The sequence below is a fragment of the Camelus dromedarius genome, chromosome 3 (assembly GCF_036321535.1).
Source record: "Camelus dromedarius isolate mCamDro1 chromosome 3, mCamDro1.pat, whole genome shotgun sequence".
In the NCBI taxonomy this organism is placed as follows: domain Eukaryota; kingdom Metazoa; phylum Chordata; class Mammalia; order Artiodactyla; family Camelidae; genus Camelus; species Camelus dromedarius.
Window position 1 is genome coordinate 108,587,290 of NC_087438.1, and position 27,576 is coordinate 108,614,865.

General features: G+C 44.5%; 1 protein-coding gene and 1 pseudogene across 2 annotated transcripts in view; both read left to right on the forward strand.

Moving 5' to 3' along the window:
• Positions 1–22,389, forward strand: part of LOC105095167 (adenosine deaminase-like protein) — a 51,860-nt pseudogene extending 29,471 nt beyond the window's left edge.
• The window catches only part of GRIA1 (glutamate ionotropic receptor AMPA type subunit 1), a 289,206-nt gene that overhangs the window by 117,564 nt on the left and 144,066 nt on the right, over positions 1–27,576 (forward strand). The window lies entirely within an intron of this gene.

Below are 27,576 nucleotides of genomic sequence, written 5' to 3' on the forward strand. Positions count from 1 at the left end.
ACCTGCGTCTGAAATATTCCCATTCTTTACCTGCCACAATCCTACCTGCTGTGTAGGTCCCAGATTTAGTGACACTTCATCCTGGAAGCCATCTCAGAAACACTGTATGAGTGGGTTAGTTATACCCTCCTTTTGTTTCCTGGCTTCTAATCATAATACTTCTCACCCCACATTCTAATCACTTGTATTGCCCACTCATCAGTCTTTGAGTTCTTCCAGGAAAATATTTTATCCTCCCAGGGCTAGCACAGTGCCTGACACACAGTGTGCCATTTAATAAATATTTATGAAATAAATGAATTTTGCGTAGAAAGTGCCATCATACAGATCCCACTAATACACAGCAGAATTCAAAGGAAGGACTACACTCCTGGGCATTCATTGAAGCTTTAGCGCAAAGAACTGCTGAGATGCCAGGTAAGATGCACGGGCAGGGCTGCACTGCGCAGGCGTTCGTGTAACAGCCTCGGTGGATGAGCGGTGCGCAGAGTGGTCCTGGAAACGTCAGCGCTGCAGAGGGTTCTGCGGGTACCTGCGCAGCCAGGGGACTCTTGCAGAGGACACTGCTGTCGCTGGAGCTCAGCGCTGCGAGGGCTCCAGGCCAGGAGAGGCTCAGGAGCTGACGTCCACCACGGTGATGAAGCTGAGCCCAGGGCTGCATGTGGAGCTAATCTTACCCTAATGTGCAGACGTAAAGCAATCTTTAGGAAATTCAAGACCACAGAACTTGCTGACCGAAATACACTGCATCATTCATACCAAGAATGAAAGTGTGTGGAGAAAGACCGTTTTATTCCGCTAAGTCGTGGTGGAGGCAGAAGAACTACCACAGCCACGGACACCGCCTTTTACTCAGAGCTACCTAAAGCAAAACCTCACACCCACTTGAATGGACCCATTAGTTCTAGTACTGGAAGAAATTATTAAGAAGCCAGATCTTAAAGTCCATAATTGGGTGACTGTGATTCACAGGGGAAAGCAAAGAACTGTAGAAGAATGTTTCCAGATGTATCACCTGATTCATCAACTTACAACTAACCCTGAAGACATTTTAATGGCGACAAAAGATGTCATTAAAGAATTCCAGCTGGTGGTGTCAGGTGCCTGAAACTTAGGAGCACACCCAGAAGAGGAAATGCTACAGGGATGACTTAATTTTTAAAAAAAGGGATTTATGTGGAATATGTACTTGAGAGTATTAAACAGTCTGAAGAAGAAAACTTAGACATTGATGTTAGGTGTTTGATAGGAATCCACAGAAGAGGTGGCCCTTCAGTAGCCAAGGAGACTGTTAAACTTGGCCAAGAGTTCTTCCTTTCTACTGAGGATGCAGTTTTGGGGCTTGACCTCAGTGGAGATCCTACTGAAGGAGAAGCCAAAGACTTCTTGGAATCTCTTTTAGATGCTAAAAAAGCACATCTCAAGTTGCCATTACATCTTACAGAGATTCGAAGGAAGGAAGGGAGAGAGGAAGGAAGGGAGAGAGGAAGGAAGGGAGGAGGGAAGGAAAGGAGAGAGGGAGGAAGGAAGGGAGGAAGGAAGGAAGGGAAGGAAGGAAGGGAAGAAGGGAAAGAAAGAAAGAGAGAGAAAGGAAGGAAGGAAGAAGGAAGGGAAGGAAGAAAGAAAGAGAGGAAGGAAGGAAGGAAGAAGGAAGAGAAGGAAGAAAGAAGGGAAGTAAGGGAGGAGGGAAGGAAGGGAGGAAGGAAGGGAAAGAAGGAAGGGAAGGAGGGAAGGAAGGGAGGGAAGAAAGAAGGAAAGAGAGAAAGGAAGGAAGGAAGGAAAGAGGGAAGGAAGGAAGGAAGAAGGAAGGGAAGGAAGAAAAAAGGAAGGGAAGGAAAGAAAGGAAGGAAGAAAGAACCCCTGTACTCTTGGATATTCCTCCTGACAGAATCGGGCATGGGACATTTCTCAGCTCCCCTGGGGGAATATCCCTGAATCTCCTGGATTTGATGGACTTTGTAAGGCAACATCAGGTACCACTGGGTAAGGCTTGGGACTTCAAGTCCTCCAGACATTCCTCTGTTCCTTCTTCCCCTAGCTCTTAGGTTGCAATCCATATATAAAGAAATACTGTTCTAAAAACATAAATATCATTTAGAAGAAAAAAATTTTTGTAAGTTGAGTCAGGAGCCATGCAGTCAGTAAGATTCCTGTCTGAATGTTTGGACTCTGTGAACCTAGGAAACTTATTCTCTTTGAGCCCCAATTTTCTCATCTATGCCTTTGAAATGATAAAAATCAGATTGCTGGGAAGGCAAAATGAAGTCACACGTTAGGAACTCAGCTGAGCGCTCTGTTCTTTGTAAATACTCAAATGTTTGTCTTGGCCACTGCGGCTGCTGCTACTTTGATGATGATGATGATGATGATGATGATGATGATGATGATGATGATGATGATGATGATGATGATGATGATGATGCAGCAAAGGTGGGAGAGTAAGGCATTTTACATGGACGTGCACTTCTGAGGAAAAGGACAAAGATAGGAAGAAACATCTTGCCCGCGGGTAAAAAGAGGATTCATGGCATTGGCGGAAAAGGCTGTAGATAGTTCATGCTGAGAGATCCTTCCTAACCGAGGAATAGAATGCTCAGAAAATGAGAGAGCAGGTGAAACAGGAATGCTCAATGCCTATTTTTATAAGCACTTATCATCAAGGTGAAGGTATATGCCTGAGTTCAGTATGTGTGTCTTTTCCACTAAACATACAGGTGAGGCTCTGCACGGCTGCTGCCACATTGTTCTCAGGAAGTGGCCCCCTGGGAATGTGGGCTGCTGACTCTGTTTCTTTCTTTCTGGGGAAGAGTTGTGTGTCATGAGCCATCTTTTTGTCTGGAAGAATGACACCAGTTCTGACTATGGGTCTACCAGTCTAGTCTTTTCCGAAGATTGCCTACATAGAAATGTGAAAAGACGTGACTTGGTCCTTGTGACTGGGATTAGGGAGAGCAGGTGTGCTGGAATAAATGGTCCCTTAATTGGTCTTCCTGTCTTTGATCTTCACTGAAACACCTACTCTCCATCCATAAGACCTCACAGAAGTAGCCAACTAAAGCACCCTCCAGAGTAGTTCACTCTTCTCATCCCATACCTACAGAGGGTCTCCATGGCCAATTAGAAGTGCTTATCCTTCTGTGTCTGTCATTTGAGTTTACCCTCCCTTCCATCTTTTTTCCCTTAAGTCCTTCTGATGGACCCTATGCTCCTACCTCCCTATCACTCTTTTCTCCCCCAAAAAAGCTCACATGCACCCTATAGTTTTGGCCTCTGTGATTTCTCAAACTGATTCTTCAACTTAAATGCCCACATCTTATTATGATTATTGAAAGAGTCTGGATTTATGTGCAGGGTGGATATAGTAATAACTGGGAGATAACAGGATTGTTTTGGTTTCTTGTGCATCGGTTTTCTTCCCAGAGATGACCTTTTTGCTTGAAAATCTGACTTAATTTTGTCACTTTGGCAAGAGTGGAGGTGGATGGACTAGAAACCTCTGTGGGGCAAGGATGCAGAGTTTGCTGAACAGAATCAAGTGCTTACAGTGTCTCGTTAAGAATATCACAACCTGTGAGGGTGGTTTGCATTTTCACCTATGGACATCCTCATTTCACCAGCTTTCAGGTTTTACAGAATCTGAAAGTTCTGGAAAACTTCTAGTATACAAATGCAGAATTAAAAGTTTTCTACGTCCAATGAAAGAATTATCATCCTTCTTGCATCCTGTAGGCAAAGGCATGTTGACTGTGAAACTGTATAAATGTCAGTTGAGTGATTTAACGGGCTTGGTCACTGGACTTGTTAACAACAGATGCCAGGTGAGAAGAGCAGGTGAGTGGAGGCTGGAGGAGTGCGCACTGGCTGCCGACAAGGGGAGGAGGGACAGGTGACAAGGGGGGAAGGTCCAGGAGAGACTACAGACTCACCAAGTATGAAGCTGTCTGGGAACCAAAACCAACAAACAAATACCCTACCCCCTCAGGAGTCCTTAAGGGAGTTGTCATGTACACCAGAGGTCACAATTATTAATCAGCAACCAGTTATCATATGCCTACTATAGACCAGCTTCCATTCCAGGAAATCGAGAGTGGAAAAAAGTAAGAAATACAGCACTCTGCTCTGAAAATATTTACCATCTGCAGCACCACCACATCGGCCAAGGTAAAGCTGTGTATATTAAGCTCTTTTTACAAAAGTAAGGACATGTGTAGAACCTATTAGGAGTTCTCTTCAAAACATGTAAAATTATTTAGCTACTTACAAGATAAATCTGTTTACTACTTTCTCAAAGATGCCATTTCCTGACAGTGCTAATAATGGAGGCATTTCAGAACAATGACCTCACACAGTTCATGCAGCTGATCTGTCTGTGCAGACTTAGATAACACACAGCCATGACCTCACTTAGGCCAGGGGCAGGTCTTAATAGCTTGCTAGAAATGCAGTTCGGTTTAAACTGTTTTCTCTCTTTATTCTGTTAACTTAGCTAATGAAAGGACATATCTCATTAAAGATGTATATTTCCTCATGATTCCATGGGGATGGAGCCATGGTACCCATAGGTCATTAGGCAAAATCAGAAAGGAGTCTTGAGACAGATCAGGAACCCTACCTCATCCTTGTTCTTCAGTCATTTGAACTCTTTTTGTTATTGAATCCATCAAACCAGTCATCTAGAGTTGAGGAATCTTAAGTTCTGACTCATTTCAAAAGGCTGATTCAGAGCAGTTTCCCTGGGGAAAGATCTCCTCTTTAAAAGAACTTCAAGAAGCTCAAGAAGATGGGCTTTGTGTCTGCAGAGAGGACAGGAGAGTTAATCAGGCAGGAACACAGCCCATGGTCTTGGGGAGTAAGATGCATAGCTGCCCATATAACACAGAAGGTATGGGTGAGAGGGAGTGCAATGGAGCTTTATAAAAGCAACAGCCAGAGCCAGGACCAGCCTTTTTTATCCCACTGTTCACCAGACTTCTTTCAGGAAAAAAAAAAAAAAAAAGAAGAGTAGGAGGAAATTAAGAGTGGGAAAATGTCCTACAACTGCTTGACCTTTCAAGTATCTTGAAATCTGAGGCAGGTCAGGAAATACATGGTGAGGATGCTGAATGTAGAGTCAGGAAACGTATGTTCAAGGGTAGACAGTAGTCTGACTCAAGGACAATTTCCCCATCCCAGAGCACCTACCTCCTGCCTGTCACATAAGGGAGTTCGATGAAGCCTCTACAAGTCCTTCCATTCCTGGCATTCTGGGGTTTAATAATAAGCTAAAACAAGGATCTTGTTTTTTTATGTATAAGACACAAGGAAATGTATACAGTGAAGTGACCTATAAATTCTGCTGAACTTTAAATGTGAATTAGATGCAAATACAGAATGAAAACTTAGGGTGAACATCATTACCCTCTGTAGATTAGGAAGTATAATGTGCTTCCTGTGCAGTGGGAAGAATGAATCTTGCACAGGCTGAAATAAGAACTGAAAAATACTGGGAGAATTAGACACGACCGTAATCTGGGCTTTCTTCCCCTTCAGTGAGACATTTTCTTTTCTATATTTGCACCCATGCTTAGAGAGGGGACAAATGTCCTTGAGATTCCACATGGGGCAGTGGTGCAAGCACCTGAGCACTGAGCACAATCATAAGTAATGAGATCATATGTAAGTTTATATGATCCAGAGGACCCAGGGGTGTCTACCTGATCCCCCTGAGGTAGTATCGACCTGCTCTGAGAGAAGGGAAAATTTATCCAATTGTTGCACTTGAGCTGAGAAAATAGCCTGGGAGGCAGGGGATTTCCAGCCTCCCGGGTGTCACAATGTGTGTTAGCACTTGATGTATTTTCTTTCATTTGATCCTTACACTAAAAGCACCCTATCAGAATAGATTTTAAACAGTATTTGATTTTCTGATTCCTATGTGTAAAATGAGGAGATTAAATCTTTCAGAGGTTAAGCAAGGCCTTACAGCCAGTAGGTAATACAAGCTGAGACTGAAAGATTCCCTGACTCCAAAGCCAGTTTCCTTCCACAGCCCTGCATTGCCTTCTGGAAGGAGCCTCGTTTCCACCCTAGTTCTGCCTTTATTTAACTGTGATACCTGAGAAATAATCACTCAGGTTCTTGAATCTCAGTTTGCTCATCTGTTAAAAATCACAAAAAGCAAGCAAGCAACCAGCCAGCCAAAACGGCAAATGTACAGCCTCTGTCCTTCTGTAGTTTACGGTTGGAAGTTACAGGACCACAGTTATTTCACTGGGAATGGTGCCTCTCACAGTCATGAAACATGGTGGCCCCCGACTTTGAGAGGTCCTTTTAAAACCTGAAACTGTATGTAAGTTGTATTATATGTTAAGGCGTCTGAATTGTTTTGGAAAAGAGTCCAAAGCTTTCCTGAGGTTCTCAAAGGAATCTGTATCCCCTAAGAACCTTCTGATTAGCAGATCTCCTTCTGTTGTCTTCTAGCTCAAACCATCTGTAACAAGCTGAAATAAATTAAGGTTTGTTGCATGAAGGGGGTTCAAAGGCAGAACTTACATGTGCACCAAAGACTATGTGGTATCATGGAAAGAGACCTGGCAAAGAGTCGAGGATGGTGGATCCTGGTTATATTCTGCCTTGTCATTCAAAGAGTGATGCTAATTTCTACCTCCTTCTGCCCTTGTAAGCAGTTGTTCTAAAACCAAATGTGATGATACAGATGAAAGCGTTCTGGAAAAATATAAAGTATCTCACACAAGTATGACATTTACTGTAAGATATTAAAGTATCAAGTCGTTTCACTGGTTGTCAACTGAGAAGGAAGGAAATGCGTAAGCACCATCAGCAACATTTAGAAGCTCTGCTTTTTCATCCTTCAGCAAGGTCCTGCAGCTGCTACTTGGGTGTAAGTTTCCTTGACTTTAAGGAGAATCGGTTGCAAATACAGCTTGCAGGATGCGGGTGGAGATCATCATCAATCTGGGAGCTGGTAAATAGAACTTAAGGTTTCTTCTCTAGACAAGGGTGTTCCTTTCTCATCTCCTTTATTCCATTAGTCAGTGAATCTCCAAATATAGTCTAGGACCAGCAACAGAAGGATTATCCAGGAACATGTTAGAAATGCAAATTCTCCAGCCCCACCTCAAACTTATTGAATCAGAAATTCTGGGGGTGGGCCATGCAGCCTGCATTTTCACAAGCACTCCAGGGAATTCTGATGCACACTGCATGCTCAAGTTTGAGACCCACTGCCGTAAGTGATTATCCCAGGACACACCTCCTGGGCTGATCCGTTGGCCAGGGGTACTCAAAAGAGAATGGCAGGGCTCCAGTAACCTGGAAGAGTGTCTAGTGTAGGTCCCTAAAGGGCTGGTCTAGGCCAGGTCGCGCTGGGGTACACCAGTGTTAGCAAATACGGTAGGTGTGGCCCAAAACACGCTCAAGTAGACCCCTTACGTACAAGGCCCCATGTTAGGTTTTACAGGTCTGAGAAAGGAAAACATGGCTCTGTTGCAAGAATGCATCTCTCAAGATTCAGAAAATACAGATACCTTGGTACCCTTGCAGCTGAAGAGTCACAGCGGAACAAAATGAAACCAAACGTGTACAGAAGTCGGCTCTGGTAAGCCTTCTCCCCTGAGCCTCCAAGTGACGGAACATAACAACAAATGTGAAAATAACAAATGCTTTTAAAGCATTTATCACATGTATTCCTAGCACTGTTTTAAGTGATTTTTATGGGTCAGTGGTGTTTTGAACTGTTGACTGTACCAAGCCTTTTACTGGGCTCTGAAAATCCAGCTGTCAAAGTCTAACTGCCTTCAAGGAGCTCATACACCAATGGGGGGAATTAGACGAAATGCAGAATTATGAAGAGCAAGCTCAGGGTGTTTTCAGAGGTCTAGGTGAGGCATCTACCCTCAGTCTCAGGTAAATACAGGTTTCTCAGAGGAGGAAATACCTAAATGTAGGCTTCCGAAGCATGAGAGGACTTGGTCATTTTAAAGTGGAGAAAACTGAGATTTAGGGCACTCGGGCTACTGTACTTCATGCCATGTAACCTGTGCATCAATGGCAGTGTTGGGATTTGAATTCAGGTCAGTCCAATTCCAAAGCCCTGGCTTGGAACCATTAAGGCTAGACCGGAAAATAGGTTTTTATTGAGCCTGTCAATCCTGATAAATTGGTAATGGCTTCCAAGAATGCTGATGATGAGGACTTGGGAGGCCTTGACAGGGCGCACCAGGAAAGGATGCCACGATCGATTAGTGATGTCTGGCTTGGGTGCAGGAAAGGGGAGCATATGTGTCACGCATTTGCTGACCCTGCACTACAGAAGTCACTGCCTCCAGGACTTAGCACAGAGAGGGACAGACCCCCAGAGCTCTTTCCTATTAGTGTAAGGCTGTCTCTGACTTCGAGGAACTTAGAGCTCAACGGCATCAGTGGGGGCATATTATATGTTCCCAGAAGGTCACAAGTGACAGCCCAGGGTGTTATGAACTGATGGAACATTCAGGGAGAGAGGGCATAAGGTTTTCATTAAAAAAAGGGAAGACGTTGATTAAGCGTAACAGTGAAAACCAAACAACAATGAAGAACAATCAGTCTTATGAATCCACTAGACTTCAGAATTTGTAGGCCAATTCCATTTTCATATTTTACCTCTGTTACTTCCATCAACGTGGAAGATGTTGATGGGACAGGAAATGGCTCTGTTCGCAAGTAATGGGTTCCCTATATGTCAAGTCAGCTCTGTCCTTCCCAAGGGAAACCTAAGTCTAGAAATGCCACCCCAAAAGGATGCATCCAACACACCTGATGGCTCATCTGTGGAGTAGTTTGGAAGTTGATATTGATCAGAGACACTGAGAGGGTGGCCCTTTAAGACAAAAATGATAATAAGTTAGTGCCAGTTTGCTTTGCATATGGTTTATGGTGGTGGTGAGATGGTACGTGAGCTCTTTGAAAGATAATCAAATATTGTTCTCACAGTATATTTGACAAAGCCACGTGTGGACTGAAATAACAATACAACAACAGCAACTGGTCCTGATAAACAGCAGGAGACTAATTGGTACCACCACATCAGTCAGCGGTGGGAAAAGACTTCTGGATGAATTTCCTTTGCAAAAAGTCTTTTTCACTTCTCCCCGTCTCAGCTTCACCTTTCACTGTTATAAGCACTTTTTATCCTGGACAGTAAAAAAAAAATGTTTAAGTGACTCATGCATTGGACATAGAGATCAAAAGGAAAAGGTGACTTCTCCTGAAGTCCTGAAGTTCTAGCTGTTTGCCATCTGGGCATTTCTCTCCAGGACGGCTGTGCTGTGAACATTCATCTCTCACTAACCTTGACTTGGCAAACTAACGTGTCCCCCGATTTTCAGAGGCTCACACTGTGGTTAAGGGCAGACTTGGGTTTCATTATCTGACCAACTGGGGTGTAAGCCTCAGTTGTCCCCCACCCTGGGGCTGTCTGCTTATAGAGCTCCCCTAAAGCACCCCCTGCAGCCATCACAACCTGGGTTCTCACTGGTCCTCCTCCCCCAAAGCATTTGCATCTGAGATGATGGGGGAGCGTTATCTTCTTAAGACTTACATATCTTACTTTGGAAGACAAGCTTTAGCAGTACCAGGAATCAAAACATTTCTCTGCTCAAGTCATGGTGACCAGGGAAGAATTATCTCTGATTCTTTGTACATTTTAAACATTATCTGAAACCTCAGCAAGGGGAAAAAAACTTGACAATAGTCTGTGGAGACGAGACTCTGGGGGGCAGGCTGATAAGGACTATACCTTTCTCATCCCTACCAGATTAGATCATCCCACGGAGAACTGTAAGAAATGGCCTCCGTGTACAGGGACTGAGTATCTCTGTATCTTAGCATCTTCAACGTACATATCCCAACATGAAGAAGGTGACCTGGAGTCCAAGGTTGGAGGACTCCAGTTTAGATTACATGGTAAACAGAAAGAGGCAAAGAACCACTTAAAGGTTTGCGCTGAATACCCTGAACCCTGAAGCTTCTCCTTCGCAGGACTCCTGAACCATTCATGCAGCAGAGAAATACCAGTCAGTTCAGAGGAACTGCCTCATCGGCTGTGCAATTTATTCACGTCCCTCCCCGCCGTAGGCTTCTGGACGTGCATCCCTAATACATCCCTATTTTTTGAGCAATACTGGTGCTGAAACTTAGCTGTGTGCTGTCATTTGCCCCATGCTTCTCTCTTTAATTCAGGTACATGGCTATCTTTTCCTCCATTCCATGGAAAGAGACACAGCCCGGAGCTTTGGGTGAAGCCCAGGGCTGCGGGTAGTGGCAAGATCTGGTTTCTATTCCTACGGCTGCCACTAATACGCCATATGACTCTGGACAAGTATCTTCCTCCTCCAGCAGCCCAGTTACCTGGCATTAGTGCAGGATTGGCTAATCTCTTAAGGAGACTTTCTAGCCCTAACATTCTGGGACTTCACAGGAACTGGAATTCTGGGTGCAACTGAGTTCAGTGTCACCAGCAGTTGCCAGTCGTCTTCCTCTTTGGCATCAAGCATCACGCTGGGCTCTGCAGGGGATGTGCTTCCATCAGAGCTGCCTCTCTGAACCACAGCACTCACAGGCGAGGGGTGAGCAGGACGAGAAAAAACGAGTTCACAGACCTCTCCAGCACACAGCAGAGCATACACACGTGTGCTGTGAGCAAAGCACAGATGATTACAGGGTCTAAACGAAACAGGAATTGCATGTATTTACGAAAAGTCAGAATTGCGCTTCCTGGCATTCCAGATGAGCCCTGGCAGAGAGGAAATTCAGACAGGACATGGCCTGGTTCCTATGGCAACATTTACTGAGTGGGTGTTTTGTGTCAGCCGCTGTTCTGAGTGCTCTGCACACACTCACTCGTTTCCTCCTCTCAGTCTTTTGAGAGCGAGGCTATGATTACTCCCATTCTGCATATGAATAAACTGAGGCACAGACTCTCAGAGGCAGGCCACAGGACCGTGGCGAGTGCCAGGATTCAAACCCAGGTGACGACGTGGTGCCCAAGTCCAGTGTCAGTCCAGTGGAGTTCTATCAGCTCGGTCATGTGGGAAACCAATGACCCTGGAGAGCAGAGAATAAAGAAGATGTGACTGCGGGGATGAGCCGTGTGGCCCGAGGCAAGTCCTTTCACGACTCTGATCTCCCACTTTCTTGTCTGTGAAATATCGGCGACACGTACTGGTCTCATTGTGTTGTTATGATGACTGAGCAACATGGCGGACATAAAAATACTTTTTAGATGCTACAAAGTCCTATATGGTTTTTTTTTTTTAATTCAAGTACAGTCTATTTACAATGTTGTGTTAACTTCTGCTGTACAGCATATGATTCATGTGTACGTACATACATTCCTTTTCTTATTCTTTTTCACTATAGGCCGTTACGAGGTGTTGAATACAGTCCCCTAAGCTGTACAGTAGGACTCTGCTATTTATCCGTTTCATATATAGTAGTCAGTAGCTGCAAGTCCCAAACTCTCAATTTATCCCTTCCCCGCCGGTAACTATAAGTTTGATTTCTATGTCTGTGAGTCTGTCTCTGTTTTGCAAATACGTTTGTTTGTGTCCCTTTTTAAAAACTTTAAGTAATAGAGGAAAGCAGAAGAAGCAGCGTGAAAAAAAATCTGGAGGCGGTAAAGTGCAAGGCACATTTGCGCATGCATTTAGGGCAGAGTGACAGAGTGATTGTCCAGGGGCTCCGCGACTAAGCGCTGCCTGCCGGGTCAGGGCGAGGGTCTCTTTCCCAGAGGTGCAGCTTGGTTGGCTTCCACCCAAGATCTGGCCTTGTCTCACCTCTACCAGCTATGCTAGGCCTTGACTCTGCTCTCTCAATGTGGAGAATGACAAACCTAGCCTGTTTTCTTTATATTTTGTCCTGCTGAAGCCCATCCCCAGAATGCCAGCGCAGTTCTCATCAGCATTTGAGTTCAGTCACAGCCTTTGAATGAAAAGACTAGAACTTTAACCCTCAGGACCAATACAGACATTGGCACATTGGCTTTGGCAGAATTAGCTCACGTAGAACTAATGCTAAGGGACAGTTAGAGTGGAGTGGAAACTTATCTGCATAAAGAAATAGACTCATCTTAGTAATGATTGTGTAGCAAGATATGTTACTGTCATCTTCTCAATCCTGGGCAAAGCAGCAACTTCAGATGGTGCTCGGGTTACCATAGGAACTGGTGGAAAAGCTAAAAGAACGCACGATGGTTAAATCTAAGAAAAGGGCAGTAGCTCAAGAGATACTCAGTGGGAGCTACACTGGACTGGGGTCTGAAAACCTGAGTTTGAGCCCCAGCACAGCTGAGTTTTGGCTGATCGACCCTGGAGGTGTCATTCCACCTTTCTGAGCTTCAGTTTTCTGTAAAACCGCACAAGTGATAAGGGCACTCTCCAAAGCGTCTTCGTTCGATTCTGAAAACCTAAAAACGTGCAGGTTATTTTTAAATAGAAAGTTAACTCCAGCTATTCTTAGGCAACCAACTAGAAGCTACACGTGATTTTGCATTTCCTACTAACTGCAGAGGTCAAATTTTCAGCTGCATAATCTTATCTCTCGTAGTGGCCAGAGGATGCTGTTTATAAAACAGCAACAACAATGCAACAGTAGCAACTGTAGCAACAGACACAGTGTTATCCAGGAACTGTGAGGAAAACACATTCCAAATGCACTTAGTTCTCAGAGCAGCCCCACTAGGTGGGTAATATTATTATTTTTATGATACAGATGAGGAAGCAAATGTTTCAGAGTTATTAATTAACTCACCCAAGGGATGGAGTGGGGAACTGACTCCAGTCTATCCATCGTCAGACTCTCTTAACTACCTCGATGTCCAGCCAGGAGTGAACATGGGCATACGAACCTAAGTGTTCCAGGTGGCCCTTGAAGCCTCCCTCCTTTGAAAAATGATCTCTAAAGATTTTTTCATAGGGATCAGAGCCTTTCTTCCCCAGGAAGAAGGAAGTCAGTCCCTCCAGAGTAAGAGAATGAACAAGCAATCCTTTCCCTCAAATGAACTCTGAAGACACGAAAGCGGACAGGCCTCCACTGGAGGAGAGGGGACCACAGGGACAAGAGAGTCATGAGAAAAGACAGCAGCCCCGCCTTCTCAGTTGTCTGAGAGATACTCCTCACAGGAGTCCCTGACCTCTGCCTGACCTTGCTCAATGACCCTGACCAAGGGTGCGAGGAAAAGCACACCAGGCACCAGAGGAGGGTCACAGTTGACAGATCAGACAGAATGGAGACACCAGCTGCGTGCACCAGCCTGAGTTAGAAGGCATGTTTCCAAAGCTCTGTTGAGTGCCAGGCACACAGAAAAATTTCTAAGACACAGCTCCTGTGCTTAAGGGAAATGCTCATCACAGAAGACAGGAGACAAATCCAGTCTCGGCGAGCGTTAATGCAAGACTCTAGGTGCCATACCAAAGTCCAAACAACTTGCTTTCAGTGCAGAGTAGAGGGAGGCTCAGACACAGTTAACTCCAACACGAGGCAGAAAGTGCCAAGTGTGCTAATGGAAGTACAAGCTAAGAGCTCTGGGAGCCCAGGATGGATGATTCCGACGGGGGCTCTCACAGAAGCGGTGGCGTCTGACTGGGATCTTGAAGGACTGGAATGAGTGGAGAAGGGCCGTGGCGAAATTCTCTTCATCACTGGGGAGCCGGTGTAAAGAGGAAGTCACGACGTCCACATTTGCTTTTCTGAAGGCAGAATGGCTCCAAGCATCAAGTTGAAGCTCAGGATGACCTGGGTTTTTGACTCCCAGATCTACCATGTCTGTGTGACCTGGAACCTTGGCATCTCCATCTGCAGAAGGAGACACTAGTACCTTCTTCTTGGGATTGTTGTGGGAAATAAAGAAATTAATTACTGCATATGTTTAGTAATGCAAGGGCTTAGCAAATGCTCAATAAATGGTAGCTGTTACTACCTGTGTGATTACTACTGAGTGGACTGTATCTAGTTCATCTGGGCAGCACCTGAGGCGAGCCAGCCACTGTTGGACATTTAGACAACTTCAAAGATTAACTAAACACACCTACATGTTCCTTTGCATTTGCCTTCACCCTGTTTGCATTTTCCGTCCCCCAGACACTGGCCCACCAGCACTTTCCTGTGCTCCTGAATTACAGTTTTGCCTTTTTTTTGGCTTCGTGTTACTTTGGTGTTCTTGTCCACATAATAGACCAAATGACTGAGTTTTGTTTTCTCATTCTTCACACAGTGCGGTTCTACACTGCAGGGTATACGTTTCGAGGCATTTCAGATTCAGCAGTGAATACACAAGAACCATTATCAAAGTCAGCTTCTTGGGTCCAGCCCTGTCTGGTCCACAGCCCAGCTTTGTTCCGTCTCCTGTTCATCCTCCTGCTGATAAGAATGTTGGAACCACAGGGAACTGCAGCCAAATCTTGTGCTTTACCAGGGAGGCCCACAGGAGCCAGAGACAGGAAGACACTTGGCAAGTTTATGTAGAGAGGCAGGCAGGGGTGGGACCCAAGTGTGTGGAGGCTCACAGGCCAATGTGCCCTGGATGGCTTCCCAAGTACCTCTGTGCCTCTGCTCTGCAGACAGGCTCTGATGAGGTCAAAGATGCATTTCCTTCTCTTCCTTCACCTCCCTCCTGGCTCTGGGTAAAGCTGGAAGGGGCAGCCCTCCTGGAGGTCCACGTGGTACACGCAGCCCCTGCTCGTACAAGGCATCTTTGGATGTCTCTCACACACCATGTGATAACTTGGGGCCGTTGCAGCTCAGAACCCAGTTGACAACCAGTGAGGTGAGAAGACAGAAAACACTTTCAACTGCCTCAGCATTAAAAAGTGAGAAGCAGGCAGGCGGGAAATGTTTTGTGATGACCGACGTTGTAGGAAGTTGATAAAAATGAGTCAAATTTAAGGCTTGCCTTCTCCTGCTCCCCTGAGAACAAGGGTGTAAATGCCTTTTTTAAAAAATTATTGAAGTATAGTCAGTTTACATTGCTGTGTCAATTTCTGGTGTACAGCATAATGTTTCAGTCATACATATACATACATACATTTCTTTTCATATTCTTTTTCATTATAAGTTACTACAAGATACTGAATATAGTTCCCTGTGCTATATGGAAGAAACTTATTGTTTATCTATGTTATATATAGTAGTTAGTCTTTGCAAATCTGGAACTCCCAATTTACTCCTTCCTACCCCTCTTCCTCTCGGTAACCATAAAATTGTTTACTATGCCTGTGAGTCTGTTTCTGTTCTATAGATAAGTTTATTAGCGTCTTCTTTTTTCTTTTTTTAGATTCCACATATGACTGATATCATATGGTATTTTTCTTTCTCTTTCTGGCTTACTTCACTTAGAATGATGATCTCGTTTCATCCATGTTGCTGCAAATGGCATTATTTTATTGTTTTTTTATGGCTGAGAAGTGTTCCCTTGTGTATGTAAATACCACAGCTTCTTTACAAGGAAGCAAAAGCTTTTAATCTCACATGACAGCTCCAGCTGTTCGGTGGTGGTGACCAGGCCGAGGAGGATTCCAAAGCTGCACCTGAGCTCTAATGGGAAGGAAGGCTAGGTTCCAGGTCCACCTTGGTCTCGGTCTTGAGAAGGAATTGTCCTTTCCTCTCAATGTGCAGAACGTGCTGTCTGTCTATGGTAGAATTTATTTCATTATCTCATGTCTGTTTTTTGTTAGTGGTTCGTGACCTTGTCTTCCTCATCACATTAGAATGTCCCTCTTAAAGGCAGGGGCCTTACTTCCTGTTTTCCCCATACTATATCACATATGGTGTGTTGAGTCAATGTGTTCATTACTTAGTGAATGTTAGGTTAGATACAGGGCAAGGCACTTTAGCATAATGGCATAACAGAACTCACCCTGTGGGATCAAACATACATAGGTTTGAATTCTAGCTCTGCCTTTATCAGTTCTGTGACCTCCACCTACCTGTACCTCAGTCATTTTTTTATAAAGTAATAATAATAATAATAATAATAATAATAATAATAATAATAATAATAAATACCTTCTAGGACTGTTACAAAGATGAAAACTGTTAATTAATATAAAACATGTAGTCTAGTTCGTAGCATTAAAGGGCTCAATCATATGCAATATCAGGAATTACCATCATCATCATTTGTTGACACTGCTATTATGCTGGTAACCAGAATCCCCAAATCCTCAAACAGCCCCTCTCTCTCCTTAGATATGAAAGGGAGAGATGCTACGGAATAAACTGAAGGGAAAAAAAATCGAAACCCAATGATTATTATCTTGTGGCTGTTGCATCAAACCACAGCTTCTGTAAGCTGAAGAACCCATGAACGCTTCTTTCCTTGAGGTGCTCACCTAGTCTTGGCTCTATGGATCTCAGCACTGTGGGGACCAGAAAAGACCAACCCAAAGCAATGCAAGGCAGGGGGAGAAGTTTTGCCCAATTTCTTGAGTAAGGCAGATCCAAGCTCTCCACTCAGACCTTCAGGGTGAAAATAGGTCCCTCCTACCTATGCTCAAAACACCCCAAAGAAACAAATCCAGCAGCTCCAGCATCACTGCCCAAAGTGACTTTGCCACCTCCTTACATGTCTTGGAAGAGGCAATGGGGGAGGGGGTCATCCTAAACCAACAAACGGCCCCAGGTGGGAGGGTAGGTAGTGACACGGCTGTAGTGGTTGTTCGAGGTGTGTGTATGAGGGAGGTCAGTAACACAATGCTGTAAAGTATGTGCAGACTGTACAGAGAAAAAGAGAATTTGAAGCATAGAGGTGTTTGTTGGATGTGGTAAGTGGTAACAGAGTTTGGATCTGAAAATGACCATGCATTCATAGTCTATGCTTGATCTCTCACAGTTGAGTAAACAAAATTCTTCACTTAAGAAGGGCAACAGCCCACTCACCTGTTAATTCATTTACTTGGCATTGACTGTACTTCAAATGCTAAGGATTATGTTATGTGCTGGGTAGGCATGCTGGAAAAGAAGAAAGAGGCTCTGTCCTCACAAACTTACAGCCTAAAATAGGGACAGATAATCAACAAGCCAACAACCAACCAGATGCAGTGAAGCTTCTCATAACCAACTTCCATTCAACCGTCTCTTTGGATTGAACTGCATTCTCCATTATCTCTACAGACACCACACCTGATGCCCCTGGTGAGCTGACAGCTTCTGGTCAGTAGCCTCTTCTCTGATCAGCCCATATGTTTCTACTCACATCAACTTTGTTCAAGGTGTAGTAGGAATCAACTCCATTTGTTTCCAAACCTATTTATACTTCTGTGTTTTTATTTTATTTTTGCAATATAACTAAAAATTATGTACTGGTGAAATATCAGTGCAAAAAAACGTGGTCTTATTTCTTTGGAAACTAACTTAAATGCTTTTGAAAGGCTCAAAGATGAATCAGTGAAAACACTGTAATACTCGGTGTAGGCAAGATGGCTATAAAAGTCTGGGGGAAAAACACACACACACAAATTTTGTGCTTACATTTATAACTGTCTTCAAGTTCCCACTACATCAAAAGATGGATAAATACATGTGCACTTAGGTGTTTTAAGCTAAAAGAAATACCTGCTATGAATCATTTTTTGTGATTCTCTTTTAATCATCTTTTGGAAGTAAAAGTCAGTAATGAAGGCCTTATTGCTTAAGCCACATACACACAAAAACAATCTTTTCCAGATAATCATCTTTTAACCATCTTTTTCCAAATAATCTAATCACAGTCCCCATTCCACCAGGTAAAAAGGTGTCTACTGCAAGTACAACTTGATTAAAGTGCTGTGAAAGAAACAAACTGAGTGCAGTGATAGACAACAGTGGGTGGTGGTCCTTGGAAGATGGGAGGAAGCCAACTGAGCTGAAGAGTTGTAGCAGAGGGAACAGCATGGGGGTGGGGGCTGGTATGTGGGAGGAGCTGCAGCAGTGGATGAGGGAAAGGGAGAGGATGAATGAAACTTCAGGTCAGCAGGGTTCAGACAAGGCGGACCCTCAGAGGTCATGCAAAGAGTATAAACATTATTGACAATATGATGAGGACGCCCTTGGGGGCTCAGCAGGACAGTATTGACAGGACCCCCTCTCCATTTTCAAAAGAACATTCTGGCTGCCATGGGAAGAACAGATGAGGGTGTGAAACCGGGAAAAAGGGCAGGGTGGAGGCAGGGATAAAGAAAAGTGATAAAGGAAGTAATAAAATGCAGTCAGTATTATAGTCATTCCTCAGTATCCACAGGGGACTGGCTCCAGGACCCTCCTCAGATACCAAAATCCAAGGATGCTCAGGTCCCTTTTATAAAATGGCATAGTATTTGCACATCCTCCCGTATATTTCAAATCATCTCTAGATTACTTACAATATCGAATACGATACTATAAATGTTGTGAAGTGGTTGTAAATACAATGCAAGTGCTACGTAAAGAGCTGTGGCATGCGGCAAGTGCAAGTTTTGCTTTTGGAGCTTCCCAGATTTTTTCCCCCAAATATTTTCAATCCACAATTGGTTGCTCTGTGGATGCGGAACCCACAGATACAGATACGGAGGGTGTCTATGCAGGGTGAGTGGTGACATAGCACAAGCCACGGTGGAGGGTGGTGGGTAGTCATAGTAGTAGCTATGTTTGTGGCATCTTTAGAAGGACTTATATCTGTGTTTTCTTTAGTCAATCAATCAGCATGGCTGAACTTACAGCCAATTTTTAAAATGCATTTGTGATCTTATGGGGGAAAAAAACCCTACCAGAATTCAAGCAAGTTGGTTTTCTTTTTCAAGTTTGATGTTTATTGGCTGAGCAAGTCAGAGCAAGCCTCTTAACCCTTGGAAGTTTACCTGAATAAAATGAATAATAATGTTCTGTCTGGTCCACATCACATTTGGGTTGGATCAATTTGAATAAAATGACGGCTTACTACACTGTATAGTGAATTTAGGACTTTGGTAATCTCACAGCAGGTAAGACAGGTGTCATCGTCCTCATTTCACAGGTGGGAAAACCAAGATGTATTCAGTAACTACTGAGCTTCTACTATATCAAGACCAGGGCTAGGCTCTGAGACTTCAAACACAAATGAGACCCAGCCCTACCCTGCAGAAATTCACAGTCTAATGAAGAGACAGACATGAAAATGTTGAACCATAGAATATCAAGATAAGCAGTGAGGAAGAAAGTGCACTAGAAACTCAGAGGAAGAAGTAATTAGTTTTATCTGGGAGGGTTGGAAGGCTTCCCAGTGAAGCTGACATCTCTGATTGGGGTCTTGAAGGTTGTGTAGGAGTTTTTCAGGTGTTGAGGGGCATTTTTGAGGAATGTGTGCAGAACCATGGAGACCCAGAAGGAAACGGCTTGCTGCGCACAGCATTGTAGCCTCCAGCATTCAGTGGACTGTTCAGAATGAGGCTTGAGAGGTGGACAGGGCCAGTGTGGCTCTCCCATGTGGAGCTCTGTGGGTGCAGTACACCAAAGCAAAAAAAAAACCAAAAAACAAAAAAACTAGTACATTAGCTTCATGTTCATTCACGCTTTCCTCAAATGCTCTCAGCAGTTCTACATTATGTCTGTGCCTGTGCCTTCTACTCCCTCCTTCCTCACTCACTGTTTTCCCCAGAATTAGTCCAAATCTCAGCCTTTCCCCCGCCACACACACGCCTCGATCTTAGTTTAGTGGAGACAGACAGAAAGAACATCCCTGAACATTTTATTCGCAGAATCTCTTCTAGAATTCAAGGCACCTGGACTGTTTCTTAGCAGGAGCTGTGTCACCCGATGTTTTGAGAAACCTTGAGAAGTGATTCAAATTTTGGTACAAAGGCAACAAAATACGAGAGGTGGTTGGCGCAGGGTGGGGGTGGGGGCATCTCTGCAGAGAAGGCAGGTGGGCTTCTGCTAAAGAGACTCATTTGGTAGAAATTGTCTAGGAGACCTGAGACACCTGAGTCTTCTGGACAGCTGGGTTTTTTTTATGCCTCAACTCTCCAATCTGTCAAGTGATAAATAAGAAAATGTGTATTTTTTAGCGGTGGAAGAGTGTTAGAGCTGATTGAATCTCACTTCTGTTACAAATGAGGAAATAAACTCCAAAGGCGGGAAATAACTTGCAGAAGGTCATACAGAGAACCAGCAGTTTGTCTGGTCATCGGTCATTCATTCATCCATTCCATTCAGCAAATGTTTTGGTGCCTCCCTCCTGCAAAGTACTGTGCTAGACACTAGGACTGGAGTGGGAGATGAAATAGTCATGATCCCCGCTGTATTTGGGGAAATGAAATTACACAAGCAAAACCACTAAAGAGGATAATTAAAGACAGGGATAAGCTGTGATGGAAATAAGGTGCCACAAAAAAGTAAATAAATAAAAGGGCAGGAGTATACATTCAAGAAGGCATCTCTGAAGAAAGAACACTAAAGCTGAGTCCTAAAGAATAAGGAGTGAGCTGCATGAAGAGGGTTGGAAGAGCTTTCTAGGGGAGAACAGCATGTGTAAAACCCCTAAGGCAAAAAAGTTTGCCTCCGGACATAGAAAACAAACCAATGGTTGCTAAAGGGAGGGGAAGGGCTGGGGAAGGATAAATTAGGAGTTTGGGATTAACAGATACCACTATACATAAAATAGATAAACAACAAGGACCTACTGTATAGCACAGGGAACCGTATGCAGTTGTAATGAGCTATAATGGAAAAGAATCTGAAAAAAAAAATACGTATGTGTATAACTGAATCACTCTGCTATATATCTGAAACTAACATTTGAAATCAGCTACACTTCAATAAAATAATAAATAAATAGATAGATAGAAAATGAAGTAGAAAAAAGTTTGGACTGTCCTGAAAGGTAAAAAACCAGTGTGAAGCGAGGCAGAGAGGGCGTGGCCTGGGAGCAGGTGTGATTGGAGAGAGAGGGGATGGGCAGCCCTAAATTTCAGTGCACCCTCATTGGTAGATTCTTGATTGACCTTCGCACCCCCGTTGGAATGGAAAGGCAAGTACACGTTTTTAATAAGACTCTACTGGTTGAGCATTTGTTTAAAATTCTGTATTCTCAGTATGCTTTTCTGAGATCATGGATTCGAAGAGCAGGTGGGAAAGACAAAAGGACTGAGCTTTTCTTCTGTATCCACCGCCGTACTTGGTTAGTGTTCAGCTCAAGAAATCAGCCAAGGACGGGTCAGGAGAGAATTCAGATATGAGATGAGGTGGAATTTGGTTTTCTGGTGGTGTCATTCGGTTCTGAGAGCTGGAAGTTCTTGTTTCTGTAGCCTTAGTTCATCCTTCATTTTTGTCCTTTCACCTCCTCAGCCGGAAAAATGAATTTCACTGATTTAGGGCACCCTCAGGCAATCATCTGCGGATCAGAAAAACTTTGTTTGATTGACAGGTGCCAGTCAAGTTCATGGGTGTGCAGTGCATTGTAAGTTTCCCACTTGGCTTATGAAAATCCATTTATATGTATGATTTTCATAGGGAAACAATAGCAAATGAGAAATAAAATATTTTTCCCACTCACCCAGGGAACAGAATCAACACAGTCAAAGGGCAAGTCTGGTTTCATTTCATGACTGATTTACCTGGTGTTCCTTGCAGTGATAGTTCATTCTGCTCTGGTTGGTTACTATGCTAGTTCCCAAAGGCTGCACAAAGGCTGCTAGGTAGATGGAGTCCCTGCCTGGACTCTTCAGTGAACCCCACCTTTCACCCCCAAGTGAAGGTGAGTGAGCACTCACCCCAGCCCTGCTCTGCAGCCTTCATCTCAGCCCCAGGACCCAACCCCAAAATGAGCCTTGATCTTGGTGTCAAATTCAAGTTCAAACCTCGTCCAGCCCTTCAGCCCAGCCCCAGAATGAGCCCCTGACCCAGCACTTTTGACTAAGCTTCCACGTGTGCCTGAGACCTGGCCTTATAGGGTCCATCCACAATACTGTCGTCTTCTGGTACATACCAATTTTTAAAATAAACCTCTGAAAGCACCTGCCCTCCCAAGTCTTGAGTTCCCCTGCTATCTCATCAGAGACACCTTTGGCCATGAGGAAGTGGGACAGCCTCCTTTAGCCCAAAGCCAGCCAATGCATAGGAGAGGACACCTGGAACTCAGAACCACCCCACCTACTTGGTGTATTACTGTCCTGTGTCAACATTTCAAGTGGACTCTGTGAGCTTAAGTGCCCCACTGGCTCTTGGACAGAACCAGCAAGCAGCGGCCTCAGTCATATCAGGGTGTCATTGATTGACTTTGACCCTCTCTGGGTTCCTTTCCCCTGCCCTCCCCACAGTGTGAATACAGAGCCACTGCAGAAGAACCACGAGACGTGGAAAGGAAGACACGGGCTCACACCTGTGTCCATCGTTCCCCAGGTGCACGATCCTTGGTTCCTCATCTGAACGCAGGCTCAAAGGCCATCATTCCTCCCTGACCTGCCTCGCTCGGTATTCCCAAGAGAAAATCGATGTGAGCAATTTAAAAATCGTGTAATACACTATGAGCTATTATGACCTCTCTCAAAATGTAACACTTCACCCTTCTTGCGATGCAGTAGCAGGATCGCTTAGAGGAGGAGCCGACCACTGGCCAAATCCAGCACAATGCCTGTCTTTGTAACCAAGGTTTACATTGTATATAAAATTTCCCACCCAGCTATTTACATACAGTGTTTGGCTGCTTTTGTGCTAGAAAAGCTGCAGAGAGCAGTTACAGCAGATACTGTGGGACCCTCAAAGCCTAGGACAGTTACTATTTGCTCCTTTGCAGAAGAAGTTGCTGAAACCTGGCACAGAGGATCAGAGTGACGGCTCTGAAGTTGGAATTCCTCTGTCCGGATTCTGAATCATCCACTGAGAGGCTGTGTGACCTTGGGCCAGTTAATTAGCCTCAGCTTTTTCTCCATAAAATGGGGATGGTAATGGTAAGCGAGGAATTCATGGAAAGCACGTAGCGGAGTCCCTGTCACGCAGGAAGTGCACAGTGTTGGCTGGCGTTATTATCAAGGGAATGAAAGCTCTGGTTTGTGATGACAGACTTTCAGGGGACAGAGTTAACATGGTTCAGGGAACAGGCCGGGGAGTGGGACAGAGCTGGATGTACATCCCAGCTTTGTCACTTATCACATGAATGACTGTGAAAAATTAATTAATCTCCCTGAACTTCCGCTTCCTCATGCATGAAATAGGAAAAGAAGAATTATAGAGCTGTTGTGAGGCATAAATGATAGCGCTTAGAGCAGAATTTGGCACACAGTAAACACTGAAGAGGTGACATAACTATAATAATAAATAAGAAGAGTAGTGTTTCCCCCAGCTAGTGGCAGCCACCCAGAACAGCCGGGTAGTGGGCAGGATGCCAGCAATGTGTGAGGGAGGGGGTCTACCTGTGGTTAGTGATACTCTTGACACCGGGTTCTGCATATTCCCAGCACATGTAAATTCAATAGACTTTAAAGTGGAGTTGGTCAGACAGCTGTCTAGGAGGAGGCTTTTCTCTAGGCTGATAGGCCCTCAGACCAGGTACCCTTCAGCACTAACAATCTATGAGCCGACTGTTCTTGGGTTAAGCGATAGGTCTGGGAGGACAGCACACACATATATATGGGTGTGGTTATATGAAATCTCTCTGAAAGGTCCTCTTCCCATGAGACTACCTGGTGCTAGTGATGCTGAGCCGTTTGCTGTGCAGGATGGGAGCGCCCTCGTTCTGAATCCTTTCGACATCCTCGGGGTTAAGTTATGTAATGGGATGTAAACCTTCTTGCCTAGGGAGCACTGGCTAAGGAGGCTGGGTGTTGTGGGTGGAATACATTAAGGTTGGCTGGGTTTCGGATGCCAGCCGGAGATCATGGCTCTCACTCTCTATCGGCTTAAGATAACAGGGAGTGAGTGACAGAGTCCACGGGGCTGAGCATGGGGAGGTTGGATGAGGGGTGGGCAATGCAGCATATCCCTCAAGTTCATGGCTGCTACATGGTCAGCTTAACTTAGAAGACTGTGAAACAAGTAACATCGCCAAGCACTTATGCTCATTCCCTACCCAGCTCTGCCTCGGATACTTTACATTGCACATACCAAGAAAAATAAGAGTTGAAGGACGTCTGCCTTCAAGGGAGCTTACACATCAACTGTGGATGAAAAGATATAACTACACAAGTCATTTGATAACACAAAGGAAAACTAATGAGACCACCCAATGCAAGAAATGCTGTGGAAGCAAGATTAGGTCAATTGTCAAGAACAGTATCAACAGATTAATATAGGTAAATGATTTGTATTCATTCATTCATTCCTCATTCTCTCATTTACCAGAATATTGTGTCATCATTATGTGATGCCCTCTAGGGACTGTAAAGAATAAGCTTTATGAAGGCAGAGACATCATCTGTCTTATTCCCACTCTACTCCACAGTGTATAACCCATAGGAGACAGGCAACAAAGACTGAATTAGACATAGCTCCTTACTTAACCTTTGTGTTTAGATGTATGTGACATTTATGGAGCTCCTAACATGATCTCAGGCTTTTAATTATATAAAATACTAGCAAACAGAAATGTAGTAGGCATCTGTTAGTTTGATATGCCTGACCTCCATCTTTCTCTACGTCCTCAATGTATCCATTTTCCTTTGGCTGACATCTTAGTAAGATGGTTACTGAATCTTAATAAGATAATCAGCTAGTTTCTCTGCCTTCCCTTGACTAAGGGATGACTCCTACCCTGAATAAGGCCAGTCTTCAGCTGTATGGGACAGATATCACAAATGGCTGGAGCAATGGTGACACTCTGAAGACATGTCCATGAAATCCTCACAGCTAGATTCCCAGAGCTGATGCAGTTTCTGTCTTCTCCAAGGTCCCGTCTTCAAGCTGGGGAGTGCCTCACATCCTTTCTTCTTCTTGTCTTTAGTTAGCATGCATTAATTTCTGTTCTTGCAATCAAAGAATTCAAACTAATAAAGCATGAGTGCTGGATAAAAGCGGGTAAGAGGCACAAACTTCCACGGACATGTGAAAGAAGGACAGAGACCTTTAAACACAGCTAGGAATGGGGAGGCACAAGAACTTCGTGGAAGAAGTGGCATTTGAGCTCAATGTTTAAAGAATGGAAAGAACTGGAGAGGGAAAAGGCAGAAGTTGGGAAGGCTGTACAGGCTGGAGCAAGAGCATGAGCGAAGACCCAGAACCTAAAGCAAGCCCAGACACACCCAAGAACAGCAGTGTCTGTACTAGAACCCAATGGACGCACTGTTCCATGGTCGTAGCCCCGTTACATCTGTGTCAGAAGATGTTCCCTTTCCCATTTTCCATTAAGTCAGAACAACCTGCCCCTCTATGTGTCTCTCCTCCACTGCCTTGAGCTATATAGGATGTTAGAGCCAAAAGGTCTGGTAGGATCAGCTAGTACTGACCATCTCAGACCCAGCCGATGCTCCGGAGCCCTGCAGGTGCCCAAGCCACACATGAAGTACCATGTACCTTAGGGGAGCATTAAGTTTACTCCAAGAGTTATATGATCAGTTTTTATTCACCTTCATCTCTACTGCTTTTCTCCTTTTTTCTACACTACATCTATGCTGGCCTTCTTTCTGTTTCTCAAACTCATCAGTTTTTTCCTGAATCTTGTTATAAAAAGCCTTTGTATTTCCAATAGATCACAGTGGGGGTGCTCTGCTATGTACAAAACCCTGACTCAGGGCAGGCTGGCTACGAATAGTTTAGCTCCAAGTTCCCCACGAATCTGTGGTGCATGATGGGCAAGGGGGTGGCCACCTTTCCACCACACCCCATGTCACAAAACGAATGGCTCTCTGCACCGGACCCCGGTCCTGATGGTTCCTTCTGCCTGAAACTGCTTCCCTGGCCCTTTGCCTGGCCATCTCCTTCTTATGGTTCACTTCTCAGCTCAAATGTTAGTACCACAGAGAGGGTCTCCCTCACCATCTCATCTAAAGTTGCCCCGTCAGTCACTCTCACATTATCCCATGTGATTGCTTTGTAACACGGTAAAATGATCTTGCTGATGTGTACACCATCTCTCTCCCTGCTCTACATCCTAAGCTCCATGACAGGGGATTCTTGTCTTCTTATCCAGTGCTGCATCCCCCTGGACCACCACTGCCTAACATGCACCACATGTGCAGTAAACATCCACTGGACAGGTGGATGGGTAGATAGATACAAGAAAGATGGATGGAAGAAAGAAGAAATCCCCACCTGTAGAACTACACATCTCCAATGAGTATAAAAGTTCTATTAGAGGTATTTCTCCCTCCCTCTCTCCCTCCCTCTCTCCTTCCCTATCTCTCTCTCTCTCTCTCTCTCTCTCTCTCTCTCTCTCTCTCTCTCACACACACACACACACATACACACACACACTTGAGAAACTGATTTACTGTGAAATCCACTGTCCAGATGGGGAAAATGCAGCCCAGAGAGGGGAAGGGGGTTGTTCATACTCCTAGATTTGCTTCTTTGCATTTGCTTTTCCAAACCCACGTCAGGCACTGGAACCTATGATCCATCAGTCAAAGTTCTATTTGTCCTTCTCCCTGGCCCTGGTTTTATATGTCAGCCCACAAGGTGAGTCTAATTCCAGCCCAGCCTTTATCTAATTCTCACATAGTGTCACATCTCATTGGCTTTCAGTGCCTGGTAATTAATACTAGTGTCACATAATTAGCACACGAGTCTGATCAGGGGAGGATGCCTCCCCTTCTGCATCTCCCTTTGCTGCCATGTCCCAACTGGGCTCCAGGGCCAGGGTGAAGAGAGGCCCCAAGAAGCTGAGATGAATCCAAAGCCAAAGGAAGTGCAGCACTGACATGGTGGCTTAACTCCCCAGTCCTGGCAAGGCCTTTAGCAGCCTGGTGCCCCCCACCTCCAGTTCTGTGCCACATCCTGCCCCAGGTGTCCTGGCTTTTCTACAGTTTCTCTAAGATCCCCTCCTCTCTCTCACCTCAGTGCCTTTGGATAAACTGGTCCCTTTACCTGGATACTGACACAAGGTGCTTAGCATTGTGCGTGCCTATAGTAAGTGCTCAGTAAGCACTAGCTATAATGGGAGTTATGATCATTTGTTCTATGTTTAACCCCCTTTTTACTCTCTCAAAAAATCCTTTCTTTCCATTAATGTAAAACTGAACTCCTGGTCTAAGCTCTGAGAGGGCAGAAAACACGTCTGTCTTGCATCATCTCTACATCTCAATTTTCTGGTAACATTAGTTTCTGGTGCTCAATAAACGTTCGTTGGCTTAAACCAATGAACAATAAGATTTTATCTAATAAATGACAGAGAAGCCCTGGGCATATCTCAGCACCCTGAATGATTTTTGGTTATTGGGGATGGGGACAATTCATTTCTATTTTGGTAATTCATTGCATGGCACTCTTAGATCATGCACACAAGGGAGTAGAACGGGCTGGAGGAGCACTCTTATTGTCCTCTGAGTGACAGACATAAAGCACATTTGATGTCCCAAGGTTAGAGTCAGATCAAGAAGGTCACTCCCATCTGTAAGAATAGAATTATTCGAGGAGCAGGATGAGTGTCTAAAAGTACTCCTCACCTACACACACACGCTTTCT